A 13,963-nucleotide genomic window follows, 5' to 3' on the forward strand; every position below is an offset into this window, starting at 1 on the left:
GCCTCAGAAGGATTTGTGAATCACTTTCTTGTATACTGATGGCCCATGAGGAGAGAGGACATTTCGTCTTCTGCAGTTAGCAAGACGGCCAATAGCTAGGATAACCCAACAATTCAACCTGAGTCCCCAGGGAAAAATAACTCCCTCAATAGTGAAAACCACAGTTAGGGAAAGATGAACCAGAACAAGTAGGACACTTGGGGCAAATAACACGTAGTGATAGAAAATTTCCAATTTTAAAAGAAAAATAAAAAGAGAACTTGACCAGATTCAACCGTGAATCTAAAGATCTATGTGGCTACAAACCAACAAACAAACCCCAATTTCTCAATCAAAAAGCTGAACAAATGAATCAAAAGAGAAAATGCTCATAAATGTCCTTCAAGCACAATGGATTAACTAGAGTGACAACTGTCCCAGGCCACCTGAGATGCCTCAATTGTAGCAGTGAAAACTCTTAGGTCAAAGGAAGCCATGCTGGGAGACAAAAAGTCCAGGTTTTTGGTAAGTGGGTATAGGGGATTGGGGAGAAAGTATGAAATCCATACAGCAGCTTAAAAGATAGGGTTGAAAGCTACTATTTTTGAGGCAGATGAATATGACAAAGATTATCTGCCTTCTTCAGTTGCTGTCACTATTTTCCCCTGACTGTGGATGTTTGCAGCTGTGACTTGCTATTCATAATAATGAACCATCCGTTGTTGTATCACCATGAGTGCTAAGACTTAAGTGTGCAATTTAAGTGCACTGTAATCATGAGTGTTAACAGCCCTTCACCTGTGGATTGATGGTTATTCTTGGTAGCATCAAGATGATGCTAATTTAATTTTTAACACTGTGCATCCTGTGATCCTTTTTTAAAACACAGATGAGAATGGCTGCAATACCAATACCAACCTGACCCAGCCATTAATGAAAAAGAAGGCTAAATGTTGTCTTATTACAGAGGGAAGGACATGAATAATGGAACGAGGAAGGTAAATAACCAAAACGATATTCTGTAGAATATGCAGAAAAGAACGTGGCATTAGGTCTAGTGGAAAAGAAAGTGTGAAAGCACACAACAGGGAGATGGAAGTTCTCAAGTTGGGGATAAGACAGGCAATACTTCTAAATCAATCAAAAGTTTTTGTGTCTCCCCAAAGACACCAATGCTCAGTTGAAAATAGCAGCTGCTGAATTCGTTCGGGCACATCCCATGACCAAACACACTTTATTGTATTGTTCCCCTGATAGCTCTATGAAACTGAGTAAAGTATTTTTCCTGATTCTGAGGTTTCAAATAAAATGTACTATGGGAAAACAAAAGGAGGAAAATTTGATAACAAATGAGTTTGGTTTTTTACAGCGCAGAACGGAGTCTTTCAGGTTTTACCTGAATGAGCATGTTTTCTAGAGTAAAGTCGTATATCACATAATGGCAACAAATAAATGATCCCTCCAGCTCTTAGGTACTTTCATTTTTAAAAGGTAGTGTCAAATTATATTATCAATGTCTATAAAGATTTTAATAAGCAGCAGAAAGCATAATACAAAAGTCTATTGATATCTTGTCTAAATATAAAGACTCTAATCATCTATCTGGAAATTCTACAGGTATTTCAAACATAAATTTTGGTAAATCCCATTCAGTGGACAAATTTCTTATTAAAGAAGGTGAAAAGACCTTATCTGCAAAATGTTCTGGAGACCTTGTATGTAGCACAGCAAAAAAAAAGAAAAAAAAAAAAAAGGCATGATTGCTTGCCTGTGATACTAAAGTTTTCATAATGAAAATTTTGGGTCATTTTTGTTTCCTCAAAACATGCAGAAGCACTTAGAGTTTTTATTTAACAGAAGTGGAAAGAGATGGTCTCCTTAGACGTATGCCTAAAAGATAGATACTAATTGTGAAAATGTTGGTTTGCATTAAAATCACATTTTCAAAGTGTGGGACAAGAAGAATATCATTCTTTTCTTTTTCTTTTTTGTCTTTTTAGGGCTGCACCCACAGCATATGGAGGTTCCCAGGCTAGGGGTCTAATCAGAGTTGTAGCTGCTGACCTAGGCCACAGCCACAGCAAAGAGGGATGCAAGACAAGCCTGTGACCTACACTACAGCTCAGGGCAACGCCGGATCCTCAACCTGCTGAGTGAGGCCAGGGATTGAACCCGAAACCTCACGGTTCCTAGTCAGATTCTTTTCCACTGCTCACGACGGGAACTCCAGAATGTCATTCTTTAATTTAGAAATACATTGAGGATAGCAATGGAGAAAAGGATTACAGTAAAAGAACCTTAGATGTTATTTTTTCAAACTTGTTTGATGGTTTTTGAAGAAACCACAGGGCACCTAGAAAGATGCACCTAAGTTTTTCAATTTTATGTGTAGATTATAACAAAATCTCATAGTAAAAAATAACGCTTTTTCTTTTGGAAATAAGAACCTTCCAAAAAAAAAAAAAAAAGGCACAAGCTAAGGACTTGCTTATTTTTTTTTTCCTTTTTACTAAAACCGTAACTTCTTTAGACTCTAGCATTGAGGTCATAAATTCAAATTACCTGTGTGCTTTAAAACTATTTTCCTACAAAAGAGAACTTTCATTTATGATGATATGCAGTGTGCTTAAAGTATTTAAAAATAATGGACATCTTGGACATATTTAGCCTATGTGATAAATTTATAGATGCAGAGGATATGGGTGACAAAAAGCAAATCTTTAAAAGCAAGTCTGTAGAATTAAAATGTACGGTATCTTTTTGGAGAACTAGGAACTATTTCCTACAAGATGAAATATGTGCTATTGCTAAAAAGCAGACTTCTAAATATTTCATGCTCACTTTCCCTAAGAGCATATTTAGTTTGGTGTTATCACATCTGAATGATATCAGAATCAATGTTATGTGGAATTGATAAGAGCAGAGTTGCAAGTCAAAGTGAGTTTTATGTTTGACTATATTTGGTTTTATCACTTCATAAAAGATATGAATGATGTTCTACAGGTTTCAGGAAATTTAGATAAGAATTATTGGACGAGGAAACAGAAAGTAAAATTATGCTACTGTATTATGGGACAAAAAGAAACATGTCATTATTATTAAATACAGTTAATATCTATTGAATTAGTCTTATTGTTTGTTCCTCCTTTAAAAAGTCTTATATGTGTGTGTGCATATATATATATATATATCTGAAATATAGTCTACAAAATTTAAATATTTAATACAGAGTGTAAAAAGACTAAACATAACTGTTTTATCAGAGGCTAGAAAGACACCTTCCTAAAATATTGCTATATTTTTATCAGACATATTATGTGCCTAATTAGTATTACTATCAGTTACTGCTCTGATAGTTAAATGATCTTATTGCTTTGTTTAAATAATAGCATTTTGTGATTAAGTGGTAAACAATACAGACTAACATATAATTCCAATATATCCAATATCAGTAAATTCCTATTTTCATGTTTTATGTTAAAGTAATAACATATGAATACAATTATTTATTACACATTATATTATTATGGCTTTTTGTCTGGTGTAGTTGTGTTCTGGGTTCTCTAAAAAAATTGGTCAACATATAAATGAATGTTGTTGGCATAATAGACTCTGGAAGAAAAATCAAATCTGTTCTTTACTTCAAATAAAAGTGTTTCTCATTTGAACTAAATAGTTCAAAATAAAATAACAGAAATCCTGCAAGAAAAGTCAGAGAAGTATATATAATAAATGTAAGGAAGGACTTTTTAGCTAACATGTGATGTGAAATCTAGGAACTATATAAGCAGACTTTTTTTTTTATTACACAAAACATGTTGTAAACACCTTTATATGACAAAGGATATATACACAGATTGATTAGAAGACCAATAGATTTGCAAAAAAAGGAACACGGGAAACAAAGTTAATATTTATAAATAAACAGGTGCTTCTCTAACTAAGCATCCTTTATTCTAGCAGAAAGAATAGGGAATGCAAAAGAAAAAGATAAAGCATCTGAAGAGGAAATTCAATATGATACAGATACACATGTCCAATGAGCATATAAAAAATATGCAAATATGTTAGTGGATATGTAAGTACAAAATAAAGTAACAGTAGATTAGTATTTATATCAATTGGTTTGGCAACATTTAACATATATTGCTGGTGGAGATACATTGAAAAGTATATTCTTCACATGGCTACTGGAAATGGGAAAATGTTATGGCCTTTGTTAAAAGCAACATCTATTCAAATTAAAAATATGTAGATGACTCTTGGTTTAGCAATTCCATTTCCAAGCATGTATTCAAGAGAAATAACAAATTCAGATTAACATACGAGTAACATGGTGCATCACTGTTTACTGTGGCAACAAATTGGAAACAGTGGTAATGTTTATTAGTCACAGAAAAATGATGCATTTCTGCCATGAAACATTAAAAGGAGTCTATTAGAGCAATACCAGGTGCCATGTTGCGATTTTTATGATGTATTTGCAGAATGAGAAAAAGCAAGGTACAGAAATTATTTATAATATAATACTATTTTAAAAACCAACAATGGCCAAAATTATATAAATATGTGGGAATATATATATATGTGTGTGTATGCTATTATATTATTGGAAATGCTTTGAGAAAAATATGGAAGAATACAATGTTCCCCATTGATTACCTTTCTAAGGGTAGAAAAATGTAAGCGGTGGTTAATGAGGAGAGAAGAATGAGGGAAAGCCAAACTGAAAAGTAAAACTAATGGTCTAAAAATGATATGCTTAGTTACATTTACGCCTTTATAAAAATTACAAAGTGTAAATATGTAATTAAATAGGATATTTTAAGAGGTCAGATTTATCGAAATCTAATTTCCATATAGTCAAATTCACCATTTTTAAATGTATGGTAAAAAATACTAAATAAAAAACCTGAATATTTTCATGTTTAGAATTTCTTAATGTGATCATTAACCTATATAGTAAAATAACGATTTTTAAGTAGTATGTTGATTTATGAATTTATAAGTACTAAGTATTCATAAGTACATAATTGCCTTGTTCTGATATCCGATTTATTTCTATTCAGGCTGGGAAAGCCTGTGTCATCACATGAACCCATCATGTGTAAAATTTATGTTAAAATTGCTAGGTCTTTTCCTCTACCCATCTACACTTCTGTTCCACAACCACCTTTTCTACTGTTTGTATGTACATATATATATACACGTATTTTTTCGGGGGGGGGGCACACCCACAGCATGTGGAAATTCGAGGGCCAGGGACTGAACCTGCGCCACAGCAGAGATCCAAGCCCAGTAGTGACAAAACTGGATCCTTAACCCACTGCACCAAAGAAGACCTCCATGTTGTACATATTCTATTGGAATGTTAAGTGGAAAGTTTACTTTCAAAACTAAATCCTAAAATAAGTTTGACATTTCAACTTTCTTATCTTCAATTGGGTTCACTTTTCATGCTAATAGCATTTGCCCTTATTTTGCATACTTAGGATTTCTTAAATGGCTTATATTCTTTCTTGCCTTGAGCTCTTAGATAGCTTTTTTTTTTTTTTTAACGCTCAGAACATTTTCCCATCAACTCTTCTCTGTCTTACTCTCTCCCATCCTCTTTAATGTCTATCAGTCCTTTCAGAGTTGAGATCAGTTTAGATATCAGTTATTCCTGGAAGTTCTCCTTGACCTCTAGGCTTGGGTTGCTATGTCTCTTATATGATCCCACTGCACCTTGTATTCATTCTTAAAACAGCACTTTAGCTCTCTATACCATACTAGTATCTTTTCATTTTGCTCCACCTCATATAATTGTAAACTTCTGGTAGGCTGAGACAACATCCCTTTCATCCTTGTATCATTGCCTCCTCTATGCCTGGAATGGCATCCAATATTATCAGGAGTAGGCACCTAACACATAGTTCTCATTTATGGACTAGTATGGAGTGTGTGTACCTTTTGGTCACTAAGACCACCATACTTTGAACTCCCTATTCATTCAAAAATCACTATACTCCAATTTTCCAACATGGTTAGGAAAGATCAAGTAATGAAAGAAAATTGTGACAGCTCAAAATTTCTGCCATAGCGTTCTGTCAGGATAAATGCGTGTAAGATAACATTATTAAGCTACACCATCTTTTGTGATACAGCATAGCTCCAGACTCCTCAGGTGTAGTTATGATTCAGGTAGCACTATTCGATATAAATGTTTTGAAACGCTGGCAATGTTCTATATATCTGTACTGTTCAATAAGGTACTAACTAACCACATACAGCAACTGAGCACTTGAAATATGGCTAATGTGACCGAGGAGCTGAATTTCAAATTTCATTTAATTTTTATAAAAAATGTCATTTAATTTTCATTCACTTAAAGTTAAATAGTCACATGGGGCTAGATGCTACAATACCGAACATCACAAATTAGAAGGTATTTGCCTCTATGGAAGAGTATGACTTTTAGCCCTTCTAGAATCACTGAAGATTAGCCATATTTGATGTATAGTAATAGATGACCTTGGGTTTCTAATCAGCTCTTTCATTTGTATGCATTATGATTCCCAACTATATCAAAAGCACCTCAAGGATAGACTCACTGTATAGACAGTACTTAAGTGAATTAATTGCTTTTAGAAGGAACATTTATAACAGTTAAGAGAAAATTGAGCATTGACTATTGCTTAATACTAAAGAGAAATGACTGTAATGCTACAGTCCTTCATGAAAAAGGAAATGGGAAGATTTTATTATAAAATGAAGTGGAAAGTGAGTAAACTAACTCTTAGATTAGAACATGGTGTGGGTGATATCACTCACTGCTCATGGCAGATTTTAAATTACTAAATTCAGCATTTTCACATTATTACTTTGTCATGTTGTAGAAACATGACATTTCAAGATGATGGTAGTTCACAGTCTATTACACATTACAGAAGAGCATTAAAAAGGAATTTATATGGTGATCAGCTGTCACAATTCACTATCACACCAACTTCTTGGCCCAGCAGTAAGAAAATAAAGATGTAATATCACAGGCCTATTCATAATGCTATGGTTACCCAGAAAAGGATAAACATTTTTTGAAAGAAGCTAGAGAATTAGTTTTTGCATCAAATTGGATAAAATTCTATCAAGTGGCTTGATTAAAAGAGAAAAAGGTTTCCTTTTTTTTAAATCAAGGTTTACAGACAGGTAAAAGGAAGAGTTCAAATTTCGGTCAGAAATGAAACAGAACAAATTTCAGTAAGCATTTTATAAGGAATACTTTTGAAGTTTCATTGAAGGCTAAAAAATACAGCAAAAAAACTTGTATCTTGGTTGGTTTATTCTTGCTTGCATAGATTCAATTACTGGTTTTTCTTACAGAGGAACTTTTGGAAACTACCAGCATTTTGCAAAAACACCTCAGCAGTTGGGATTGGTATTATGTTACAGGGATGCTTTAGCCAAAAATTTCCCTTAATTATTGGAGCAGTTCCTAATATATGAAAAGAGTAAAGAAAGAGGAAAAGTCCAGGAAACAGGAATGAGGAAAAAGGCATGAAAATGGTTCCAGGATACTCACACACTTATGGTGCAATAGAGCATGGTGTACGCAGAGGGCTGAGTTGGGAACTTTCTGGAGTAGGTATACTTTCTATTTTAATTACTTATCTCACTATACTACATTTAATTCAAATCATTTAATCCAATCATTTAATAAAACCATAATCATGCTATATTTAATTCAAATCCAAAACAACATCAAAGTACAATTACTTGTAGCATTTTTTTTTGGACATAAAATTTACATACCATGAAAAACACACATCTTAAGTGTCTAATTCAATGAGTTTTATTTAAACAATACGCTTGTGAATTCACCATCCCCATTCATATAGAACATTTCCATCACCCTAGAAATTTTCCTTGCCTCCTTCTAGTCAAAGTTCACCCTCTGGACACCACTGTTTTGATTTCTATCATCATAATAGGATAGTTCTGCCAGGTCTTGAGCTTCGTATAAATAAAACCAAATACTTGCAATCTTTTGTCTCTGGCTTCTTTTGAACAACCCAATGCTTTTGAAATATACCTACATTGGTTTGTATATCAGTAGTTCTTCATCATTTCCTGTAATATTGTGGTCTGAATAGACCATAATTTGTTTTTCTACTTCTCTGTTGTTGGATATTTGAGTTGCTTTTAGTTGGGAGCTACCAATAAAGCTGCTGTAAACATGATTGTATGTCTATTATGGATGAATGTTTTCCTCTTTTTTAGGCAAGATACCTAGGATTGGAACTGCTGGGTCATGGGCTAAGTATATATGCAGTTTAGTAAGAAAATGCCAAGCAGATTTCCAAAGCTGTTTCCACACGTTTTACAGTATTAATATCTGTAAGTTCTAGTTGCTCTACATTCTTGCTGATATTTGGTATTGCTAGTTTTTAAAATTGCAGCTATTCTAGTGAATGTGAAATACAAAACACTGTGGTTTTCACTTGCATTTTCTTGATGACTACAGATGCTAATTTAGCATATTTTCATGTGTTAGAAATCAGCATATCTTCTTTTGCAAATTGACTGTTCAAGTCTTTTGCTAATTTTTATTGTGTAATTTGTCTCTTTATTATTATGATTTAGGAGTTCTCTATATTTTGAGATACAAAGTCAGATAGATGTATGTATGGCAAAGATTTTCTCCTATTGTGTGGCTTGCCTTTTTAATTTTCTTAATTGTGTCTTTGGCAAATAGAAATAGATTTTATTTTGATAAATCCAACACATCAGTTTTGTTCTTTGTTTAAGGAAACTGTATTTGTCCCGAGACATAGTTTTAATCTTACAAAGTCCTTCTGAAACTTTAATGGACTCCCTGATGTATTTACCTAACCCTTTCTATATTTGCAGGACTCAAATTCCAAACTTTGTCTTCCCTGTGGTGTATGGCAGTTAAATTATGCTGAGCTTTTTTTTGCCTTCTGTTACTGTCCACTGTTTTTCTCTGGTTCCCCCCCCCCATAAATGCAGTTGAGGGTGACAGAATAGCTTGGTGACAGTTTGTATGCAGATTTTGTGGTTCTTTCCTTTGTGATTCTCTCTAAGATGCCCTCTTCATTTTCCGGTGTTTTGGCAGCTCTGAACTCCATCCTGGCAATAACACTGCAGCTTTCTTGAGTCCTAGCAGTCTTGAGCTGTGCATGAACTTTGACGTGTGCTCCGGAGGAAAGCCATATAAATGTGAATCTCTTCTTGTCCACTTTCCTTTTTCTAAGGATCATATCCCCTCCAGTTTCTGACTGCTTTGGGGAGAGGGTTAGTCTGATGCAAAATACTCAGGCACCATTGGAATTGGAGCATTAGTTTTTTTGTATGTATGTATTTGCACTGTTTTCTAGCAACTGATGGAAACAAATGGAAGCGGTAGTTTGGGGACTATTTTATCACAAACTTAAGTGGTACATTTGGAAGTGAAATTTACTTAGGAGAAAATCACATGGAGTTTCAATGATGGTAAAATTAGTTTCACAAGACTTATATAATCATCTAAAAGCTTTTTTTCACTTAAAGAAATGCCTGCAATTTACTTGTAATCTATTTACCTGAAGTGCACCTGAAGTGACTGGTCTAACTCTACATTTTAGGTGAAACACTTTTAACTCTCCTTATGCTTACAAGTGCCCATTAATGACAGTGCTCAAAATCTTTCTCCTTTCCAGATCTGCTTCTGTTGCGTTCTCTTGCAGAATACATGCTGAACCACTAAACAGTGCTGCAGATGATTCACATTCAACCCAATCCAATAACATCTGTTGGGTGTGGACTGTGTACCACTGTGCCACAGGATGTTAGACTAGAAGTGGAAGGAAACAGCATCATGAAAGTCCTGGAATTGAATTGGGAATACAATTTTGTAGCAATATTTAACTGGGTACTTGATTTTTAGAGTCAAGATTGTATATGTAGTCACTGAGAAATGAAAATTACCAGAAAGGGTTGGAGTTGTTTAGTGACAAATTAGAGTGAGTCTTGTTCTACACTCTGAAGGAATTATAAATTAAAAAAAAAAAAATTTACTCATTCTGAAGCTACATTTTATCCAGTTCCTGCTACATCTCTTCTCTAAGCAGACACATATACACGCATACAAATCTCCATTCTTTTGTCTGAATGAGACACAGAAACAGAAACAGAGAGCTAGTAACCAACATAAAGGAAAAGGCAAAAGACAGACTTTGTTTGTGTCTAGAGGTCTATATTACCCTGCCTTCAAGGAGAATGCATTTTCATGGAAGCAGTAAAAATGTATAAAATAAATGTTAAAATGCAAATATAAACATTAATTATAATTATATCCATAAGGGAAAAACTGTTTTGGACTAGGTTAGAGCTTTGAGAATAAGCAAGATTCATCAGGAAAAATTTGGTGGAAAAAAAAGCAAAAAAAAAAAAAGGGGGGGGAAGCAATTTAAGAGAGAGAGAGGTTATTATTTATTGTTTTGTTCAGCAAGAGACCAATTATAAACTTTCTAGAAACTGTGATTTAAGAAAAATACTCCTCTGGGCTTAGCAGAACAAAATACACATTAAAGACAATGCATTAGGGAGGAAGGATAAAAAAGAATGAGTGTGTGAAAGAGAGAATAAAAGAAAGTTATGGGAGGAGAGAGAGCAGCTAGTAGGGATTGAATAATTTTGTAAAGTTGCTGAATAACTTATGTGGAATGGAAGCTATAACAATAAATAATACTGTTTTCTATCTAAGAACAAGGCATATAGAATCAGGCTGCCTGGGTATGAAACATGAAACCTAATATCCCTCTCATTAGACTAGGATAACCTTTGATGAGCTTCAGTTTCCAGGGAGTTGATGATAATCCTTATCTCAGGTAGTTTTCATGCAGGTTATACAAGAGAATGCATGTAGCATCTAATAATCCATTGCCTCTTTATAGCAGATTGTCATTGGAGTTTAGTCTTTTCTATTATACTATTAAGGAATAAGGCTTCAGTCCATTAAGTCAGGGCTAACTAATAGAAAGCTTTTAAAGCAGCAGTTTATACTGATACGGAGGTGTCTCTCATTGTAGGAGAAGTAGCGAAAAAATATTGAAATGCGGTAGGTGGAAATTTAGGTGCAAAACACAGAATATAACAAGAACTAAGTGACTAAAATCTGGTTAGAAAATAAGTACTTATATAAGGATTTTCACTGAGGCAGAAACATATTTGGATTCAAAAGAAGTGGAAAGAAGCAGCTGAACCTACAAGCTAACAAATTTGGGAAGTAAAAGAAGATAGGCAATGAAGAATGTCTTGGGATTTCTGGGTTGTGCGATAGGGAGATTTGCTGGAGTGACTGCTCTGATAAGAATGATGAACAATGGAGATGGCTGTGAGGGAATTACAGGAAGTTCCTTCCTAGAAAAGAGAAACCACAGTGAGCAAGTGAGTATTAAAATTCATTCTACTGGTGAGTCAGGCAAAAATGATCTTATATATAAGCTTAAAATATACTGATTCCTAATGCATCCATGAAGAAGCTAATGAGTCCTGTGCATTCTGCTCCCCTATCAACAAGATCAGAAAACATTCATCATGTTTTGGAGCTGTAGATTTTCCAAATGTAAATGCATAAAAACCACAAATAGGAATGTATTTACTTTAAGTAACAGCTGATCCAAAATACATAAATTAGTTTGTATAACATTAGCAAAGTTTCAATAAAGTAGTTTAATAGTCCATTTACTTAAAAAATCATTGCATTTGGGAGGCCTTATATGCCTATTCTTTGTTGTCGTTGTTTGTTTAATTAAATGAAGCTGAGAACCCCATGTTTACCTAAACAAAACTAACATATCTCTTTGAAACATATTTTCACTTTAGATTGCCACTGTAAAAATGTGTTTATTTCTGTATAATGATACATCTGTTCACTGCCTACTGATAATTTTCTTTTACAATTTTCTTCATGCCCGTGAGCAATTTATTTATAAAATTCTACACTTTAACATTGAACCAAAAAATGCCAAATATCAAAACCAAGCATATTAAATATTGATAAATATATATGTGTGTATATATATATTTATTGTTGTTGCACCCACAGCATATAGAAGTTCTTGGGCTAGGGACTGAATCTGAACTGCAGCTGTGACCCATGGCATAGCTGTGGCAATGCCAGATCCTTAACTCACTGAGCCGGGCCTGGGACTGAACTTTGTGAGAGTCGCTGGAGAGACAACACTGGATCCTCAACCCACTGTGCCACAGCAGAAACTCTGAGATGTATTTAAAATTAAACATACTTGCAACAAATCAGACTGATGACCAATCAGTTATGCTGTTTGTAGAACACCTTCATAAATGTCCATGTGGTGTCTTAAATCAGATTCTACAAACTAATATTCAAGAATGAGACAGATAACTTTTTCACTGGAAACTGGTACATTAAATTGGATACTTCTTAATGTTAAAATATTGAGTGTCACTTAATACTATAAAACAGAACAAAAAATTATAGTGCAGTTTTTACTTGCATCTGGAAAAATATCTTTTTTATTACTCAAATGAATTTATCACATCTGTAGATGTATAATATCATAACAATCCAATTTCACAAGCACTTAACCCAAGCACTTCCTCCCACCCCCCAAACTGTCTCCTCCGGAGACCATAAGTTTTTCAATGTCTGTGAGTCAGCATCTGTTCTGCAAAGAAGTTCAGTCTGTCCTTTTTTCAGATTCCACATGTCAGTGAAAGCATTTGATGTTGGTGTCTCATTGTTTGGCTGACTTCACTTAGCACGATATTTCCCAGGTCCGTCCCTGTTGCTAAAAATGCCAGTATTTCATTCCTTTTAATGGCTGAGTAATATTCCATTGTGTATATGTACTACATCTTCTTGATCCACTCCTCTGTTGATGGACACTGAGTTTGTTTCCGTGTATTGGCTATTGTAAATAGTGCTGTAATGAACATCGGGCTACATATGTCTTTGCGAGTCGTGGTTTTCTCTGGATAGATGCCCAGGAGTGGGATTGCTACATCAAATGGTAGTTCTATGTTTAGTTTTCTGAAGAATCTCCATACTGCTTTCCACAGTGGTTGCACCAATTTACAATGCCACCAACAGTGGAATAGGGTTCCCTTTTCTCCACACCCTCTCCAGCACTTATTGTAGACTTTTTGATGATGGCTATTCTGGCTGGTGTGTGGTGGTACCTCATCGTAGTTTTGATTTACATTTCTCTAATGATGAGTGATGCTGAACATCTTTTCATGTGCTTTTTGGCCATCTGCATGGCTTCTTTGGAGAACTGTCTGTTTAGATCTTCTGCCCATTTTTTGATGAGGTTGTTTGCTTGTTTGGTGTGGCGCTGCAGAAGGTGTTTATAAATTTTGGAGATGAATCTCTTGTCAGTTGATTCATTTGCAAGGATTTTCTCCTATTCTGTGGGTTGTCTTTTTATTTAGGGTTTCCTTTGTTGTGCAGCAACTTTTAAGTTTGATTAGGTTCCATTTGTTTATTTTTGTTTTTACTGTCAATACTCTTAGCAGAAATGGGTGTTGGATGTTGTCAAAGGCTTTTTCCATGTCTATTGAGAGGATCATATGGTTTTTATTCTTCAGTTTGTTAATGTGGTGTATCACACTGATGGATTGGTGGATATTGAAGAACCCTTGCATCCCTGGGATAAATCCCACTTGATCATGATGTACAATCCTTTTAATGTATTGTTGGATGTGGTTTGCTAGTATTTTGTTGAGGATTTTTGCATCGATGTTCATCAGTGAAACTGGCCTATAGTTTTCTTTTTTCTTTTTTTCTGGGGTCTCTTTTTGTCTGGTTTTGGTATCAGGGTGATGTTGGCCTCATAGAATGAGTTTGGGAGTGTCCCTTACTCTGCAATTTTTTGGAATAGTTTCAAAAGGATAGGTGTTAGCTCTTCTCTAAATGTTTGATAGAATTCACCTGTGAAGCCATCTGGTCCTGGACTTTTGT

General features: G+C 34.5%; 1 protein-coding gene and 1 long non-coding RNA gene across 2 annotated transcripts in view; one reads left to right on the forward strand and one right to left on the reverse strand.

The window, feature by feature from the left end:
- Positions 1 to 12,578, forward strand: part of LOC110261991 — an 89,986-nt gene extending 77,408 nt beyond the window's left edge. The window contains exon 3 of the long non-coding RNA XR_002346470.1: positions 9,678 to 12,578. This is a non-coding gene — a long non-coding RNA (uncharacterized LOC110261991). The remainder of the gene's footprint in view (positions 1 to 9,677) is intronic.
- Positions 1 to 13,963, reverse strand: part of GRID2 (glutamate ionotropic receptor delta type subunit 2) — a 1,309,423-nt gene that overhangs the window by 119,906 nt on the left and 1,175,554 nt on the right.

Source organism: Sus scrofa, chromosome 8 (assembly GCF_000003025.6).
Source record: "Sus scrofa isolate TJ Tabasco breed Duroc chromosome 8, Sscrofa11.1, whole genome shotgun sequence".
Classification (NCBI taxonomy): domain Eukaryota; kingdom Metazoa; phylum Chordata; class Mammalia; order Artiodactyla; family Suidae; genus Sus; species Sus scrofa.